At 36.4% G+C, this 13,751-nt stretch overlaps 1 protein-coding gene across 1 annotated transcript in view; it reads right to left on the reverse strand.

Moving 5' to 3' along the window:
* HLCS (holocarboxylase synthetase (biotin-(proprionyl-CoA-carboxylase (ATP-hydrolysing)) ligase)) overlaps positions 1–13,751 on the reverse strand; it is a 120,860-nt gene that overhangs the window by 29,356 nt on the left and 77,753 nt on the right. The gene's annotated exons all lie outside the window — the stretch shown is intronic.

Raw genomic sequence — 13,751 nt, forward strand, 5'->3', positions numbered from 1 at the left:
CTTAGCTTTTTGTTTCCCTTTTTTATTGGTAATGAGCATTCATCAATACAGTATCACATACGTCAGTTTTCAGTTTTTGAAAACTAAGATGGGAAAAAAGTGAATGCACAAAAACCTGAAAATGCCCTCTGCAGGTATTAATCAAAATCCTTCTGGTGGAAGAGGACCATCAACTGAAATAATCAATATAAATCAAAAGATATGGATCCTTGGGATCTGGCTCGGGCATAACTTTATTTATTTGTTTGCTTGTTTTATTTATTTTTACTTCAATTACCGATTGCCACTGAAAAGGGCAAAAAGCAGTTTCACTGGTTCAACTGATTCTTGAAACTTTATCTTTACTGATATTCGGCATATGCTGCGTTTTCTTTCCAAAAATTTTGTCCATTTAATGGACTTCTTTACTCAAGAGTTGCCCATACAGCAACAAACTAATTGCTCTTGGGTATTTACTTCGGGCTCCTTGTTCATGTGCTATTTATCCTCATTACACAAAATACTTCAGTACATATGTAGACATCTAACACTTGTAATTTATATACAGTAATTAGTAACTGAAGAATTTGACTTTTAAAGGAACTCATCAGTGAGCACTTTATATCCTGAGCTCTATATTACTGCTAATGGCCTCCAAGGCAGCCATGCTGCTCTCAGAAACTTCCCTCCAACAACTCAGAGATGTGCATTACACACCATTAGCGGTTAAGCATTCAAATATCACAAGATCTGCTGATGAGAACAAAGAACGCACTGCAAAGCACCACTGGCCTCTGCTTTTATCTTTGTAGACTAGCAAATCTTCTATAAAATAACTGGAGGGCAACCCCTCCCAGACCAGAATCAAGCCATAGAAAGTCTACAAATTTTCATTTTCTTCGGTACTGTGATGAAAAATACTCTTCCCTCAAAAACCACAGAGCATTCTATACAGAAGAAGAAATCCCTACATCCTTCAAAAAAATAAAATTTCACTCTACTGACGACAGTTTTCAAGAACAGATCATGCCTTGTCTTCCTTGCCTCGAGGAACCAAGTATGCATTTTCAAAAAAACATTTGGGATCGGTTCTTGGGTGCTTTTTAGGCTGGCAGTGCATCAGGAAGGAACATGACCTCCTCCGCTCTGTGGCAGGTTAAGCAGTCTGATTGAACATAGCTGCTAATTAAGAGCTCTTGTTGTTTGGCAGGACCACCAGAGTACCTTCTGCACTTGTTCATGACAACAGCACCTCTTTCAGAAATTAACTCTTGATGAGTGCAGACAGGGGTCCCAGCTGGTTCTCCCAAATCCTCCAACTATATAAATGAAGCGTAATAAGAAGACTGGTGACTACCAAGGGAAGAAAGGCTATTCGTGACCTCTTTTTAAAAAACAGAGTATACTTTCACATTGACTTAATTTTCCACATTGGGGGTAGAAAATGCAGCTGGGAACTGTGTGAACAGAACTAAAAATCACAGGAGATGATAGTGAATAATTCTGTAAGAAATATTTTATTAGGCAAGCTAAAATATAATTTTGTTCACAGAGCTTTCAAAAACCAATAAATAATATTCGGTAATCAGGCGATAAAAAAGAAAGTTTCACAACAAAAGCTGAAGATGAAAAGGAAATGGTTTTCTGCAAAAAAGCATGTTATTAAGACCGGTTTGATATTTCAGTTATCTTTAGGAGGCATTCAGAAGTGCAGCTTTGTAATATTCAAAAGGGACGTTCCACATACATAAATAGTACAGGTTACCCTATAAAACACATACCAAAGAGCCAAACCCTCCACAAAATACAGCCCACTCCCATTCAGTGGTAACACTGCAGCATATAGTGTCAACCGACAAACCGCTGGCATCTCTGCTGACGTTCCCGCAGGTTGGCGTGGTTTTGCCCACCTGAAGAGGCGCTCCCGGAAGGCTTGGCATGAAACACACTAGAAGAGCAGTGGCAGGAAGCTCAGGGTTATCTTTGCTGTACTTACTCTGCACGGGATTTCAGACTTCACGACAGCTTGCCTAACACTACATCCGCACCAAATTCATGAGGGGAAGTCTCCAGATTGACTTCCAGATAAAACAAGAATGGCTACCAAGCTGATAGTTAAGTAGCAGAAGTACTGCCTATTAACATACTAACATGCCAGTCACAAAACAGCGATTTTTGGTTCCTTTGTATTGTTTCAGAATCTGATCTCTGCACAAAGATCCTATGCGTCTGTCAGCCTTAACTTGGTTGTTAAGAGCTGAAGCTTATGGAGGTGTGAGAATAATTACTACTATTTAAAAATATTTATATTACTATGGCCTATTATATTAAGTAGCGATTAGAAATAATTACACACATAAATAATTACATATGCAAAGCGCTTGACTGCACCCTTCTGTGCAAGACACTATCAATCAGATATGACAAAAGAATGTGAAAAGCTATGATGATTGGAGACAATCATTTCCCTCAGTTAAAAAATGCATTTTAAAACAATTCAGTTGTCGTATTTCTCTTCTCCTCCTCACCCTTTGGTTACATCTTGTATGAAGCCTTGATTTCAAGGTAGCTGTTGTTAGAAAAATCTGAGAGCGAGCAATATATATTTGCTTGCTTTAAAAAAAAAAGAAGTGAGAATATAAGAGCAGTAAGCAAATGTTGTCATAAAGTGCCCAAGGAAAGTCATCTTTACATGCGTTTCACTGGGATTAAAAATACCACCAGAAACAAATACTTGGACGCATATACATGAGATGTGGACTGCACATGTTTTGTGTGACTGAAAAGTTTGTAATATACATCCTTGCTTAATTATTATTTGCTTTTTTCCTTCTGAGATGATTTCTACTTGAAAAAAGTAACCAAACATTCAACCTAAACAAAGATTAAGGATGCTTCAGTGGTCAGCATACTCAGAGAGCATTCAGATTAATCATGATATTTTAGTGGTGGTAAGATGTTACTACAAACCTCACACTGTGGTGGTATGTGTGTATTTTTTAAGGTGCCTCAGCTTCTGAAATCCTGCAAATATATAATTCAGTTTAAAAATCAAAACACCAGCCATGACGGGTCCCCAAGGGTTAGTCGGAAAAACATGACCTAAAAGTCCAAATAGCAAATAAGTACCCCCACAGCTACTTTTTCCTAATCTGAGTATCAGTGAACATACAGAGCTAGTACCAACATAATTTCTTTTCGTTATATGTTGGTAAAAAATAGGAGAGAACTGACTCTCTTTTTCTAATTGCATAGTTTCAACAGTCTCCTTCCAGCTTCTTCAACATTTTTCTTATATGTGGAACCAAGCATTGTGGAGCCACAGGAGGAGGGCTGGAGGGCAAAGAGCAAGTACCCATGCATCAGTTGAAACAGAAAGGAAAAAAATGAGCCGTTGTTAATAACTGCATCGATGACAGAGGTGTACAGAAGCACAGTAAGTTTCCACTGACCATTTTCAGCTGTGAAATACAGCACTAAGAATGGAAGCAGCCTATGATGGCCATCTTTCAGTACAAGGTTTTCCACTGGATTAAGTAGCGCTCTCTCACATTCATATCCCAAACTAAACTCTAATGGACAACGTTTGAGGGCAGTAATAGAAGATGGCATGGAAGATTTTTACCTTAGTTTCTCAATAAACCTCTTTAGCTTATAGGATGGATAGTAATTATTATTAAAAGTCCTGAGTAACTGTAGTTTAAGTTTGCACATAAATCACCTTTTAACAAGTAACTTCCATTCATACCCTTTCCACTTTTCTACCACAGCTTTAGGAAATGTTTCCTATTTGTTATGACTCCTGTTCTGTCAAATGATCTCTCTACCTTTTTTGCATGAGGGCAAAGGGGGAAGGGAAGGCTGCATGCCGAAATTCAGGCCTTCAGTTAGGAGCATAATTATGTGTTGTAGTGGGCTTCAGATTTCCTCAAATAAGCCCTTTTTCCAAAATCACCAAGTGCTCAAAGGCAACACAGCCTCAATTAAAGGTATCTTTAAGCCATCTGTTAGTTTTGGGAAGAAGGCCATTCAAGTCTCCCCGTACAACCAGTAATTCTTTTTGCGATGGGAAACAGCTGCATCCAGGCTAAAAGAAGGTATATTCCACAACCTGGAACTATTAAAAGAAAGAACAGACTTAAAACAAGATTTCTGAACAAATATAAGAGACAGGGAATTATGAAAGGAAAAATTCAGAATCTGGCTAGAGTGGCAGACATCGAAAGTACAGCCCAGGGCTTGAAGAGGGGATTGAAAAACGCCTCTTATCTGGAATGCTTTTTGGAATAAAACTATGGCACTCCGTATCATGCCATATGTTACAGTACTGTACTCAGCACATACACTACTTTAGACAGTCAAAACATTATGTAAAGTAATAATTACAGCCTCAGTTATTTCACCAATGAACTTCTATCAGAATGGACAGCCTAGAAAACAAATGCAAAATCAATGGTTCTTAACAGCGAGTGGGCAAATTTAATATGGATAACTGCATATATACTTCCAAAATCATCTCTCAAATTCAGGGAAATTTTTTTCTTGAATAAGCTATTGGGGAAAAAAAAAAAAGAAACTCTGAGGGAAAATTTCCATAGTAAATCTTATTGCACAGTGGCAACACTGCAGTTAAAGGATCAGATTCTGGTCTGACTGATTAAAGGTTCATTTCTTCTGGAGGGAGAAACTTGAATTCCTTCCCACATCAGAAAGACCTCCTTGAGGCAGCATTTCATCTTCAACTTTCATGTAAACATCCGCCAGGAGCTACGCTAAACTGTGCTACATGCTGCAGAATAACTCTTTCAAACCTGGCCATAATACCTGGTGAGTCAATAACGTAAGAAAGACGATGCTGGGCAAAGCTTCAGCTAGGTTAGCATCCCAACCACAACAATGACCCAAAGCACGGCCAGGGTAGAATAACGGACCAGAGCAAGCGCAAAGCCATACCCTTCCAGAACAGTCTCCCTGCTTTTAACGATTTGCAGCTCAGAGGCTTCCTCTTTCCATATAACAGCCCTCAAGGAATATCTTTTCTATGAACTCATCTGTGCAGTGATTTTATTTGCATTTAAGGAATGACTTTTACATCTTTATATACTCTGTCATCGGAAAAGCTATACTTTATATGCACGCATTGCTCATTATATATCTTCCACCTCTCATTTGAAGCCGGTTTCTTTCACATGCTGACCGCCTTTTTCTCTTAAGTCACATTCCTAAATTCTCTCAAAACATTTAGCTGGGAGATGCGACACACAATTCTTAAAATCAGTTCAAACTCAAACAGAAAAATTAAATGGCTTTATTCTGCAGACAGAGGAAGTGACTCAACCTTAGAGAAGACACCTATCAACAGTTGGTGCCCTTGCAGGTGATCATAGTACAGGCTAATCTCAGAAAAACAGTGGTAGTGCATAAAATCCTGCTTTTATTTTTCTCCCTAGGATAACTTGCAATTATTATAAATAGTATAATTGTTATAATTATTATGTTTACCTAAAGAGACTTGGATTTAATTCTTTAAGTTGCAAAAGAAAAAGAGAGAGTTAAAGATGGAATGAATTAAGAGTTGAGAGAAAGCTGCTCAACAGCCAACACAGCAGCCACTTAGGACCCTTAATTTGCAATGCCAGTAGCCATCACCCAGGCACAGGGAGTGATACAGGATCAAGAGGGCCAACGCTAAGAAGTTCAAGAACAGACGGTCTAACAAGAGATACCACCTTTCTTTGTGTGCTGTACCTAACTTAAACACTTAGGCCATCGCAGCTAAGAACCGTAACAATATTACAAATTATTTTTCTATACTATTCTTAATTTCTCTTCAAGACACCTTGGTTTTCTTTAAGCTAAGTCACTTCTCTTCATATTATATGTAGAACTCTAAAGACGCCATCATGGTCAACATGTAGCCAATCAGCTTGTGCAATCTTCCTTCAGTTTGCACCCATCTCACCTAATCGCTGTATTGTTTTCTGAACATCCCCAAGTTTGTATTCATCTTTTTCACTCATGAGTATTCAGACTGTACGTAACACTCCAGGAGCATCTTTGCTAGATAGGCACAGGCAGGGAATACGACCGATCAGCAAAGACTGAATTACTTTTATTTCACAATTTACCCCTCCAAAAAATGAGAGAACCATATCTCCACAATGTCATGTCAAGATCTACACACAGCAATGATAATGCATTTCTTCTTTGACAAAATTACTCTACTCCACATTTCCTTGTTATGACAACTCTTCCCTTGGCATAGTACAAAATAAATAGTTATACTAGGTTGAAATGCTCCACGCTTTTCATGGCATTTTCAGAGTCAGTCCAGACCAGTATTTCCTATTTAAAGAGTTTTCTTTTTTCTCAAACGAATCCACATGTATATATATACGTTATCCACATGTATAACAAAGTACTCAATAAAGATTCACACTACTGACTTCAATGTTAGTCAATATTACTAAGTTTCCTGTAAATACAAATGAATATTTAAAATCAAAGCACTCAGTTGTGGGTTTTGGCTTGTCAGTCTCAATTTTTATTTCTTTCATGTCACTAAGCACTATATGAGTAATAAAGGGGGGTGAAACCCAAACTCAGAAGACTGCTTAGGTCTGCTTAATGTTTCTGTTTGCTTTTTTAAAGTTTGCTTTTGGCTTATACAAAGAAATGAAGATTCAATATTACTGATTCCCAAAACAAAAAAGGGAGTCCCCAAACCTTTTCTTTTCAAAAATGAGGAGACATACTACGTAACTTTATAGTTCATTCTACATCTTACCATGCACCAGCAGTCTTGCCATCACAAATGATCTAACCATCCTGCCATCACTGTTCTCTGTATTTATGCAGGTGTATACAAATACCAATTCCAGTAAGATGCGCTCAATGAATTTATAACACCAAGTAGCATCCTAAGAGGTGGCGTGTGTATTTACAAGTTGTATTCAAGTGTAAACCTTTTATATTGAGTTTCACAGCCAAAACCCCATAACTTCTATTGATGTGAGGTACAGCTCAAAGCAATTTCTTGAACAAAAAAAATTGTTCCTTTCTCCAAAAAAAGGATACAATATCAAATCACGAATAAGATTTATCTTCCTGCTTGCAGACGAGGATTTTTTATTTTTGCACTCAAATGGAATACTCCAGGTAAAAAAGGCATTTGAAAGTTTTCTAATCTGCACTGCTAGCCTTCTGCTAGTCTGCTACCGAAATAAATTGATAGCAAAATTAATTTTTGTCATATTAATATTTACTTAGTTGTATTTTCTAAAGGTTGGATGGTAACATTAGATTGCCCAATTTCATGTTATGATCTCTCACACTATCAAAGTGAAGGACTTTATTTGCAATAGTAGAGGACTTTTTTATTCAAGTGTTGCATAAGAAATCTACTACAATTCTCATGCAAAACAAGTTTTGTAGCCCATTCGTTCTTCTAACAAAGAAATACAACTTTAAACTGATGGTAGTCTTACATGTATTTGTGGAGAATCACCTGTAAATGATAAATAATATGCAAGTAATGAAAAAAAGAAGAGAATTTATTTACTCTGTCCTTTCTTCCTTCATTTTCATACAGACAGATTCTTAATGCAAAAATTCTTAAAATCAGGTCTTAATAAGTAATTTCCATTAGCGTCCCTGCATGCATTATTTGCTGCTTGAGGTTTCACTCGTATTTTTGGAAGTATCACACCATGGATTTTGCTAGCACTTCTATGTAGAAAGAACATAGTTTGGAGCAACACTAAAAACCAAGCAAGAAACGACACCATGACTGTCTTTCAGCACTGTACCTTTTATATATTGACACAAGTTCCCCACTTAATATCGCAAGATCTTTTCTGCTATAGTTTTGATGCAAAACTTGTTATTCTCAAATCACACTGAAAAAATTAGATGTTTTGGGCTGACAATTCCACTTTTAATTTTTTCTTTTTCTTTTTTTTTTTACAAATGGTAATTTAGAATGTTTTTTTACAGAACAGTATTTATATTTATAAACAATGAGAGCTTTGTCAGATCTGAATTACAGTCCTAACTTTATCATTAACATTTTGTGCCATTTTGGGATTGACACAGTGTTCAACAGACTCCAGTGACCGAACTCGGTGTTTTACAGGCTAACACTCACTCCGTCTGCACTCAGACCTGCAGTTGTCAACCTTTGCAAAACAAGTTATGTATTAATTGTGGACTTTTTATTCTGTGAAATGCTAAACTGCAAAAATAATTCTCAACGATAAATACCATTTTCCAGATTAGCATCCTATGCTACAGAAGTGTAAAGACAAAGGCTTTGATTCTCCACTATGAACACTTCACCTGAGGTTTGGCCTTACCTATTTTATCAATACATGAGCTACAGCAGGATCTTTGTTATTCTACGTGCTCCCCAGTTACCAAGGGGCTTTCTGTCACCAATGACTCAGAAAACTAGCCAATAAATTAGGCTGTAAAAAAATCACAAAAGATGATGATCTGAAATGATTTAAAATCTGAATTTATTTTTTCTCTTTGTATTAAGCTATCATTAGATTAAGCAGCTTACACTCTCAGACCAAATATTATCAGGTGAATATGGACGCTACATTCATTCCTGACAGCCCGAACACCTACATTCAAATTATACGTATACATAGTTGTAATCATAAGGTTCTGTGTAAGGAAAGTTTTCTGAAAGGAAAGCATCAAATAACAGACCTTTACTGGATAAAGGAAGCACTGGTACAGCCCATAGATCATGAAAGAAAAATAAAGCATCAGCTTATACTGAAGCTAGGAAAGGTCCACAGATTCAGTACCAAATTGGACCCATGGTATGTGTATCATTGTACAATAATATTCACAATGGCTGAACTGATTTGGCATATTTGGTAGGGAGGGGTACAAGGACCTTTAACCATCTCTGACCTTATGAAAAAGATGTACACGGATGAAGCTCAAGAAACAGAAAGAACAGGAAAAAAGTTAAAAGAAAAAAAAAAAAGATAAAACAAAAATGGAGCGCATCTGAACTCCATAAGAGACTTCACTACTCTTTCAGGGAGCAATGCAGTCAAATTTAGATATTTATAGGCTTTTGGGGACAAATTTTACCTGAAAAAGTTTGAACTCTTTCAAACCAAATACGAATCCAAATTTTTTTTCTTGTAAAATATTTATATGTACATTGCACTCATGAAAGTTAAAATAGAAAAGGTGAAACTACAGACTGTAAAATGTTTAATTTCCTGGTATTTTCAATTATGATGGTTTAATGAATGTACAAGTCAAAAGTGAATTATAATTAAAACTTCTCTTGCTTTTTAATATAAAATAGACAGTATTTATCTTTAAGCTAATTCACACAGTAAAGAACAATCCGTTTTTATGCTTGACTTTTTGAATTCATACAGATATACTGTTGTTAAATACCAAAAGCTATTACCACCCCATCGGAGACATTTGCTTTCAAATGAAAAGAATCATTTCAGCAAGCTGCAGCTGCAACTCAGTTACACTTTCTCACTATTTGTAATACTTTCTTTTATTAGATGGCCTTATCCTGCTCTTGCTACAATACTTCACCATTCAAGTCCCGTGCTCTTTTGCATAGCTCCAAATAAAACATACTATTTATCCATAATGGTCCAACACCAGCATATCCCACAATGAAGGGTTTTTTCCATGTGTATTTATATCCAGTTTTAGCAACTCTGAAAATTCTATAAATACGCAGTCAAGTAAGAGAAAAAATAAATACAAGACATCAAATTATGTTAAGCTGTGTTCCTGATTGCTCTTACTATGCAGTTACGTTGGTGGTTAAAAGAAGACAGGAATTTTTTGTTATACCGCAGGTTTTCAAAGTTTGCCATTTGCAAACTGCAATTGGTTAATGAAGCTAAATTTAATTAGCTCAACTTCCTTGCAGATCCCATCAAACGCCACTATTTGATGTATTCTGTAAGATGACCAAGGCTCCTACAGCTGGCTAAGTGTCACAATGAAAAGGCATCTATACTTATTTCTGGGAACTGAAATGAGCTGTTTTAAGTGGAGCTTTTCTTCCATTTTCTGAGGCTGCACTGCTCTGACCTTCCCAAAATCAATCCTTTGCGGATTAACATGTAAAGCAGTGTCGAATTAATTTCAGAAAGCGAATATGAGATCAGCCCGGGATCATACAAAACATCTAACTCCTAAATACACTAATGCTTCTAGCCGCTCAATGAGAAGCTGTCAATAAAAAGAGGGAGGGGGTAGTTAGAAGGATTTGAAGCGTGGAGCAACCTATCAGGCTAGTTAGAGCTTTGCCTACTTCTGTGGCATGGCTAATGCATTCCTCTAGAAGTTAATCCTATTTCTAAAGACCCTCCCGTGAGGAGCACATAGGCCGTGCCGAATGAGAACTAAAATGCATTAAAATTCTCAACAACGTCACCAAAAGGCACACTAGTAGATTCTGAGAGTTGACAATAAGATGGTTCATTAAAAGTGCAAGGTCTTAAAGAACCGACTTTTGTTACAATATGTCGGATAGAAAACATTCAACGCATCTTTTCTGATGCACCTGCAAACAACATCATCTCTTAAAAACTGTTAAAAATTAAAATAAATAAAAATAAACTCATATTGATGCTACCACTGTAAATAGAAATTGTCACAGTTTCCATGACATTGCAAATCCACTACAAAAGAGGACAGTCAAGCCTCCTTTAAGCAAATATTTACATACAAAACTTACTAAGTATCTGTTACAGCGATGCAGCATATGCAAATATGTTTAGGTATGTTTGCTGGTACTTCAAAAAGAAACATAAGTAGATTATCAAGTTACTATCTGAGAATGTGGCGCTTCTAATACACCAATGCTGAGTTTTGCAAATGCCAATAACGTTGCCGGATGCATGTTCAGTCTGTACGCCATGATACTGTTAGACAATTTTCAGAATTCTTAACTGAATGTTGTATCTAAGTCAACAATTTAAGCATCCTCGAGCGATAATGCAAGGAAACCTCTGAACAGGCTAAATATCATCTGGATACCTCTGCTCTGCGGGCAGCAGCATCAAAAGTCTGAAAGGTCAAAACCAGAATCCTTATTCATCAGTAAAGACAGAGAATAAAAGAAGACGGGGACCAAGAGAAAATAGATGAAGTTCATATTATGAGGCAAATTTTCTTAGTAATTATGAGAGGGTAGTGGAACCATATTATCTGAATATAGATGATGTTAATCTTTATGAAACAAAATTATCCATTTCCAGATGAAGAGGATAACAAAAGGCAATACAAACTTGTTAACTATTGCTGTCCTGAGGTTGAAGTGTAATTGGGAGAACCAAAAAGCAAACCCTTTGCCTTCTGTATACTTAGAATCTTTTGGTGTTTTCAGCACATAAAATATAATACAAGCAGGTTAAGAAGTGTGCAGTAGTGTCACCAAAACTAGATTAAGCAGGTTATCTTGACAAAAAGCACACTATGCACAAAACATTTTAGAAAACTGCATTAAAAACATATTTTCTATTATTTTCTATTCCTCAAAGTTTAGAAAGTGAAACACATGCCCATCGCTCCTAATTAAAGACTACATAGCTCATAAAACTTATCACTAATAGTGAACTATACTTCACAGAATATTTCTTCATTATCAGATCCCGGAATAAATCTTACGGTAAGAAAGGTCCCATTTCATTTGTAGCCTGATAAAATCTGATACAGGATAAATGAAGAAAAAACAATAGAACTGAGTGTCATTTCCACAAACTCATTTGTCATCCTCTCATCATACATATACGCTGCCTAGCACAGTGATTAAACTGTGCTGTGATTTTGCTAGCACAACCGATCAAGAGTTATGGTATGTCTATCTACTGGACGCCTTCAATTCAGAAAAGGAATGGAATTCAGTTTTTTAGGCCAAAAGACTCTGGCAAGAAGAATTTTATGACTGTTTGAGATCATACTTCATCTAGCTGTTTTTTAGTCAACACTGTTCATTAAAATGCCTTGCCGACATCCACGTGTAAACAAACTCAGAATATACCATGCAAGACAAGCGAGCAATTCAGCAGCGAGCGATTCTCACTCTAAGCAGGGGGAAGGGATTTGTGCCACCACATTTTGCTAAGCCGTCACACAACTAACTTTCGGTTGGGTCTGCTTTTGTGATATAATCCTGCAATCAGCGCACAAGCACCATCTTGAAGATACTTTAAGAGAAGATGGAAAATCCAAACTAATATTTTCTGCTATTTCTGACTACCACAAACTGACCTACTTAAAGATGAAAAAAAAAAGTTTTAACACAGTTTTTCCCCTCAACAAAAATGATGTCCATTTAGTCTTTCAAAAAGGGAACTGAAGGGCTAGTGAAAGATTGCAATGTTGACACTAAAATGTTTCACATTCTAAAATCACAGGAAATGAACCAAACACATAGTTTCCACAATACAATGGACTGGCAGAAGTTTGCCTAAGCTTAATGGGATAAAGTCTCTGCTCACAGAAATAACTGAATCATGAGAAACAGCTACAAAAAAGGCCATTAAGAACAAGTAAGTAAAAAGTGAAAACTAAATTAAAAGTTAATTTAGTACTCCATGTTGCAATTAAAAACTAAGGTCTGACTTTTCACTGAAAATCCTATAGCTGAATAGCTCTTAACACACGCTTCCATCCAGAAAATAAGGTAATGTCTTTCTCGTATTATTCAGAGCAACAGAACTTTAAAAAGTTATAAAAGTGACACAATGCTGGTAATTTTTAACGATTCTATTACAGAACCATAAAGACAATTTAGTGAAGGCAAGCTAAACAATATACTGTAGTTCCACTTCAACTCACTGCTTTTTGTGCCGTAGGTATATTTGTGGCAGTATTTACGTTCATGTAGGTTTATAAATATTTATGCAGAAACTTAATGTGTCTCAGTCTCCCAGAATTTCCAGATTCCATTCTTAATATTCGCTCAGAAGAATTCTGAAAAGGTGTTATTGACCAAAAGTAGATGGAAGCAATAAATGTAACTAATTTGTACAGCATAGCAAACATGCATTGGTTTTACTTAAAATATTCCTAAAAAAGGGTTGGTAAGAATTTGGCTCTGCAAAACCTTTTATACGAATTTCTTTCCATAAAAGATACAAAACTGGAAACTAGCATTTTATGAGATGTAAATATATTTGTGAAAGAATATTGTGAGAAAACCTGCACAAATCTGCATAAAGAAAAGATGTAATAGTTTTCTTCAGGACAGCACTGAAGCCACACAATACAACTCCTAGTACGAAATAAACCATAAGCGAGAAGATCATAATGGAAGAGTAGGAGCCTTTTATTCTCTAGTTTGAAGTAAAGAGAAAGAAAAAGGAACAGAAACTGTACTTTCTAATAAAATACTGTTTATTCTGAACCTCATTTTTTTAAGGGAGAGACAAAGAAGTAGGAAGGGGAACAGTATTTTGAATCATATATATTAACAAGATGGGAGTTACATCATGCACTTGTGTTAAGTCTGATCTTACACCAAAACTACGCCATGTCCTTGGAAAGGCAGCTCATTGGAAATACCTTATTTTCTCATAACCTAAAAGGCACACACAACACATGAAAACGTTTCTGTAGTTACAGAATAAGGTTGTGCTGCAGAAAAGTCAGTGATTTTGTACAACTGGAGAGAAAAATCAGATTTTGAAGGGAATGTTCCTGCTGCTGGGAACCTGACAGTGCTTCCAGTTGCTAAACTGACAATGTATTTTTATGTCCTAACT

Source organism: Pygoscelis adeliae, unplaced genomic scaffold (genome assembly GCF_000699105.1).
Source record: "Pygoscelis adeliae isolate BGI_AS28 unplaced genomic scaffold, ASM69910v1 Scaffold154, whole genome shotgun sequence".
Lineage (NCBI taxonomy): Eukaryota > Metazoa > Chordata > Aves > Sphenisciformes > Spheniscidae > Pygoscelis > Pygoscelis adeliae.